We start from the raw sequence: 6589 nt of genomic DNA on the forward strand, positions 1-6589 counted from the left end.
ACGTGCAATAAATGAATTATTTCCTATTTACCCATTCAATTAAGAAAAATCTGTTTAATATTCTGAAACCGAATGAAGGATCCAGATTATTAAACAAATTATTTGTTTAATAATCTAGATCCCTCATTAGGATTCAGAATATTAAGTAAACCAAATCAGTTTATCAGATATTAAACTGACACAAGACAAGAAATATAATTACTACATTAATCCTTTGTAGACCTTATATCCATCTTAGATGAATTCGAATACGAGTTAGTTAAATTGGGTGTCGCCGCGTAGCGGCAAGAAAAGAAACACATATTATACATTTTCGCTATGTTAAAACATTGCTGCAACATTGCCAAAGTAATATTACAAAATAATGTCTCTGCATTATTTCTGCAACATTACACTGCAGTGAGCAATATTGTAACATTGCAGCAATGTTGATGCAAGTTTCTGTGCTGTATGGGTCAGTTTCTGCTGTCAATTTGTCATCAGGTTGCATGCGCAGATCCTGTTCGGTTTCTGCCGACAGTTTGTGACAGGTTATGTTTTACAGACTCTGTCGCCAATACAAAAGCTTAATGCGGACACAGATGGCCACGGTTCTGGTGTGGGATTTTGATCGAATTTGCTGTCATCTACTGTCAACCTGCTAACATTTTGCTTACTGGGAAATGACGAAAGATAGACTTTGAAAAATGCAAAACAAAATTGCACATTCTCTCTCACACACACACACACACACACACTGATTGCTATACTCATCGCCACGGTCTTACATACAGGTCTGGAAACTCAGGCCTTTTTTAGTGGTGGGGGAGGTCTCACTTAGTGTGTCCGTTTTTCGACTAGAAGTCGCAATACGAGCGAGAGAGACAGAGATAGACGGCAGTAGTCGTTCTCTCTCTAACATACGTCTAAATGCGACTTCTAGATCGCAGCGAACCTAGCAGGCAAACTGTGAACTCCCGAAAAACGGACACACTAAGTGAGACCTCCCCCACCACCGGAGTTTCCAGACCTGTATGTAAGACCGTGCTCATCGCGTATAGCAATCAGCTGATCGCGGCGAGGGCCCCACGTAATCACCTATATCGCGCCGTTCCTGCCTACCTCTCGTACTCGTTCCGTAATTAGTTAACTATTTTCCTTCATAGAAACTAAGCTCCGGGCAAAATTTTGCAAGAGGAAAAATCGTCTTAGAATTCGTTCAAGAATTTGATATTTTAAAGACAAATGTTTGTTCAGAATCACCCTGTATACTGCCAGAGAGAAACCTGAGAACGGCCATCCCGCTTCCGGACGCATGTCCTGATGCGCCCCCTGAGAAAGTGGACATAAACTACGTCGTTACGCTCGATAACAAACGTAGTAAATGGTTCATGTCCGTGATATGGTTCGTATCCGGACTACTCAGATATACTACTATCTGAACTAAAAATGAGATTCCAACGAGATGAGTCAGACAACAATCAGGATCAACAATCGATTGCTTTGACTTTGTCTCACCAACGATGAATATCTCGTGGACTCGTGCGGCGGCAAACACGAGGTCTTACCTTTCGCGCGTTGCACGTAATTTGGGAAAGACAGGATTTCATGACGTTAATAAACTTTGAACAATATAAAAAAATAAAAAAGTATAAAATATAATATAAAAAAATTAACATATTTATTGAGTGTTTTTTAAAATGTTTCAGTATTTAATATCTAGTCTAAATTATTTCTTGGCGACATTACAATATACAGGGTGTATCTGAAATGATGCACTAAACTTTAGGAGCGTATTCTAGAGGTCAAAATAAGACTATTTTTCCTATGAACATGGGTCCGCAAATGAACCCCCCTCCGAGCTAGAGGCCCCTAAAGTTTGGGGAAAAAATTAAAAATTGGTTGTATTTCAGAAAAAAAAAGGTTTTGACGTTACCTATCACCCTCTCTTGAGAGATAAATAAATTTGCGTTGCGAGTGTTTGGTCAATTTCACACATTTTCGAATTTTAGCTCAGAGGGGGGTTCATTTGCGGACCCATGTTCATAAGAAAAAAAGTCTTATTTTGACCTCTAGAATACGCCCCTAAAGTTTAGTGTATCATTTCAGATACATCCTGTATTTATGTATGTAATTAAAGAAATTTACTAAATTCTTTGAGATAGAATAATAAATATATAAAAATATTTTGTCACTAAAAAAAATTAAAGTTATGTCGAGATTAAAATTGAAATTAATTTCAGATGGATTGACATTGAAAAACAAGTTAAAAATTAAAATCAATTAAAATTGAAATCAAATCGTGCAGAAATCGCGATTGACTTAACGCTAGATCTAACAAGGAGAATACACGACATCCGGGTCATCGATTTTAATGAAAAACTTTGTGTGAGTGTATAGTACTTAATATATAACTATAATTATGTAAAGTAGTAAGACGCACTACTCAATCGATTTCGAGAAAAAAAGCATTTAAAGTTTCACGAGCACTATATAAGGCCGTGAAATAAGACAGAAATTTTAAGTTGAGCATGACTACCCAGTGAGAAAGCTAATATCAATTCAATGTCGAATCGATATCAATACCGTCAGAATATATCAATGTGCCACATAGAATGCAAACATCAACGAATTTTCAATTTCGATCTTTTCTCGATATATCTCTGTAAGATTTATATTTTAAAATATAATTGATTTTACAAGCTTTAGTACTAATTATAACAATTTTTGAAAAATTAGCTTGGTTACGTTCAAAAATATTCATAAATTCGAGTAAAAAAATGTTTGAAGCGACTCTTAATTATATTTTAAAATATAAATCTTACAGACATATGTATATCGAGAAAAGATCGAAATTTAAAAATTCGTTGATGTTTGCATTCTATGTGGCATATTGATATATTCTGACGGTATTGATATCAATTCGACATCGAATTGATATTAGCTTTCTCACTGGGTAGGTGACCCAGTCGACACAATTTGTTACTGCTATATAACTTGGGAGTAATACTTTATATAACAAATGTTTTGTGATATTTATATCACAGTTACTTCTATTTATCGCTTCCTGTTATGTAATATAAATGTACGAATGCAACATATTATTTACATAACAAGCATGTGGTGCTTCAATATATAACCAATATTGCAGTATGATATTGCAGCAACGTAAAATCGATATCATTAATCAGTTATATGATAATATTATTTTTATATAGAATTTAAACGTTGAAACTACATAGATGTTATATTATGGCTGCGTTCCAAAATTCACTGCCAGTATTGTAAATCTATAGTTTATGTTACATATATTGTAGATTATCATTACTGACAGTGAATTTCGGAACGCAACCTTTATTACAATCGTCCGTGGCGTTGGATCTTTTGTTCTTTCCGTTTTGGCTTGTCGTTACTTCCTATACCATATAGAAAACTTTTTAATAGGTAAGTTATTTTATTATCAGTGCATTTATTTTTAAATGTAAAAAGGAAAGCCTTTTGTGTTTAATATTAGATTGCTGTTATTATTTGCAGCATTATATCTGCGATTCCTCAAATTATCGAGGATTAGTGTGGTCTAACCTCTCTCTCGCCGCGCTAAGATTTATATAGCACGTGCCATATATTATCTGGCATACTTTAAACTTTAATTAATAATTTTATGGACATTCAAAAGTAATATCGGGAGTAATCTCAAAGAAAAGAAGCAGAATAGCAGAAATAACGCTAATTAACACATCGGCTCAAATTGAGATAAGGTAAATATACATTTGAGCTATATATTATTATGATTAACAGTAACATAAGATAAAAATGTATTAATAAATTTTAGTAAGTCCGCATTTTATTATGGCTGCGTTCCGATATTTACTACCAGTACTAAAAATCTATAGTTTACGTCACGTACACTATAAATTTCAGTACTGGCAGTGAATATCGGAACGTAGCCTATATTGTTCAGGATTAGGAAAGTTACTTTTGAAATATATGAATTGAATTCATGTTCGAACGTGTTACAAAAATACATGTAATAAAAGAAATTTAAAAAGCATTCTAAATATGTTACATGGAAAGGGAAGAAAAACAATTATGCTGTTCATGATTTACGAATAATTACAGAAATTAACGAAGCCGTTGCTTCGTCTCATGAATTGTTAAAAGAAATTGAATTTGAAGACATTGCTGCAGAATGGTTTCGCTTCACAAAGCAACGAGCTGCGAGAAAAAATAAGGACCAACATTAGAAATATAGATAGCAAGGATAAGAAAAGCGTGCAATAATATCAAGAAAAATATTTGCTCAATTACATTAACTCAGAATGTACTGGTTTCCGGTATTAGAATTATATATTTTTTAAAGCTTCTCTGCAACTCGTGCGTTAAAGAAAATAGGGGTTTATAGTATATGTATTAATGTAATGAAATAATAGGGGTTTATAGTATATGTATTAATGTAATGATTATTATTTGTCTGTTTTTTTATAATTTCTTGAGATTTCACTTTTCTAAAAAATTAACAATAGATGAGTTACTATTCTTTAATTACATTGTATTGTGATGTATTGTGATACTTAAGTGCTTTAAGTACAAGAAATTCTCATGATATAATAATTTTTTTTGTTTGTGATAATTATATTATGTCTCAATGTTAATATATTAATATTGTGCATTATAATTTTAAGTATTTTTAAAAAATACTATAAATTTTAAGAAATAAAGTATTTTATCAATAACATCGTAACAATTATTTTTCCTTTAATAGGCTGATGGCAGAGAACAAGACGTAAGCGTTTACATCTGTCGTGGTTGTTAACGTAAAGTAAGGCAGAGAAAAGCGTATATGTAACCGCATCCACACAAGAGCCTCTCACGACGTACGTATATGTTTTGTTCTGCTTTACTTTATGTCTACGACTACGACAGATGTAAGCGCTTACGTCTTGTTCTCTGCCATCAGCCTTATAAACGTTACATCGTCTTATTACAATTATATCTTATTTACGTATGTTATATATATGTTTTATTAATGGTATATATCTTATTTATATATATGTTATGTATTATATATGTTTCATTAATGTTATTCCTTGGTTGCAGTATTTTCAAGTAAGTATGTAACATATATATAGCAACTATGTTTTTCGGTTATGTATTTGTAACATAAATGTATCATCACCGTTACTTTTGAAAAGGGGCGAAATTATAATATAACTACAACATTGCAGCAACTTTCACGTTATATAAAATGTGATATTGAAATGTATAGCTGTTATATAGTGAACACGTAATTGTGTCGACTGGGGAGTAATTAAGGCGGTATCGGTCGGAGAGCTGGAACTCTGGTACGATTCCCAGCATATCTTTTTTTCCAATTTTTTTTATTAACTCATTATTTCAAATATTTTAAAATGAATAGGAATAGGCAAAAATTACATGTAACAAAATTGAATTTTAAATTATTTATTATATAAGTAATGATATATGAAGGAGCGTGCATTGTATGCTCAAGAAAGGGATACTACATTATAAAAAGAAAAAACAGAGAAAATAATAAATAATTTAAGATTCAATTTTGTATTAGATGTAATTTTTGCCTATTCCTATTCGTTTTAAAATATTTAAAATTATATATATATATATATATATATATATATATATATATATATATATAATTATATAATTATATATACAGATACATATATATAATTATATAATAAATAATTAATAATAATAAATATAAAAGAGAGAAAAGCTTACCTGTGTGTTTAGGAATATTTATATTTCTTGAGATATATCATGTTTATGGAAAACTTTTATTACTTTTTGATGGAAATGAGGAATTTCGCACTCGAGAAAACACATGTATCTGCTTCAAAGATTCACGGCGGAAAAGGAAGAGTAGAGAGGCCTTCCTTATATATTTTTTAGTCATTAATTACAAAATAGATAGAAGTGCATGTGGACGCACTCGTTTAGAACTAAAAAGGAATTAGGGCCTCCACACCAGGTGTTCCGTATCGCATTACGTTACGTTAAGTATTGATCGTAAATTTAACTCCGTACGTAAACTTAAACTTCAGTCAACGCACAGAAAAAATCGTAACGTAAAGATATGTCTTTTAGGGCCACTTCAACCAACTCCGATTAACTCTAATCGTTGATTAAAGGGTTGCCAACATGACAAAATAATTCAGTGTGACCAATTGTATTTCTGACGATATACTGTATTTCTACAATTATATTGACTTCTCTCTGTATATTGTTAGAAATACAATTGGTCACACTGAATTATTTTGTCATGTTGGCAACCCTTTAATCAACGATTAGAGTTAATCGGAGTTGGTTGAAGTGGCCCTAAGTTACGATTTTTTCTGTGCGTTGACTGAAGTTTTAGTTTACGTACGGAGTTAAATTTACGATCAATACTTAACGTAACGTAATGCGTTACGGAACACCTTGTGCGGAGGCCCTTAGTTTGGTTTTATCAGAAAGAAACCTGTGTGACGTCCCGTCATCTTAAAATTCCTAGATTTAGTTGCGATCACGGTCTTATATCACGGTCTTACATACAGGTCTGGAAACTCAGGCCTTTTTTAGTGGTGGGGGAGGT

At 32.3% G+C, this 6589-nt stretch overlaps 1 protein-coding gene and 1 long non-coding RNA gene across 3 annotated transcripts in view; one reads left to right on the forward strand and one right to left on the reverse strand.

Moving 5' to 3' along the window:
- Positions 1-5869, reverse strand: part of LOC145976189 (homeodomain-only protein) — a 39757-nt gene extending 33888 nt beyond the window's left edge. Inside the window, exon 1 of the mRNA XM_083107224.1 lies at positions 5737-5869. The gene's annotated coding sequence lies outside the window, so the exon portion shown is untranslated. The remainder of the gene's footprint in view (positions 1-5736) is intronic.
- LOC145976199 (uncharacterized) lies at positions 3204-4617 on the forward strand. Of its 2 annotated transcripts, none has more exons than XR_014440214.1 (3): positions 3204-3423; positions 3514-3737; positions 3901-4617. It is a non-coding gene; the product is annotated as an uncharacterized LOC145976199 (long non-coding RNA). The 2 variants fall into 2 exon arrangements; XR_014440212.1 differs by having other exon boundaries at positions 3206-3423; positions 4099-4597.
- Positions 5870-6589: the final 720 nt, after the last annotated feature.

The sequence above is a fragment of the Camponotus vicinus genome, unplaced genomic scaffold (assembly GCF_025532165.1).
Source record: "Camponotus vicinus isolate PSW18456_S1 unplaced genomic scaffold, iyCamVici1.0 SCAF_1, whole genome shotgun sequence".
Classification (NCBI taxonomy): domain Eukaryota; kingdom Metazoa; phylum Arthropoda; class Insecta; order Hymenoptera; family Formicidae; genus Camponotus; species Camponotus vicinus.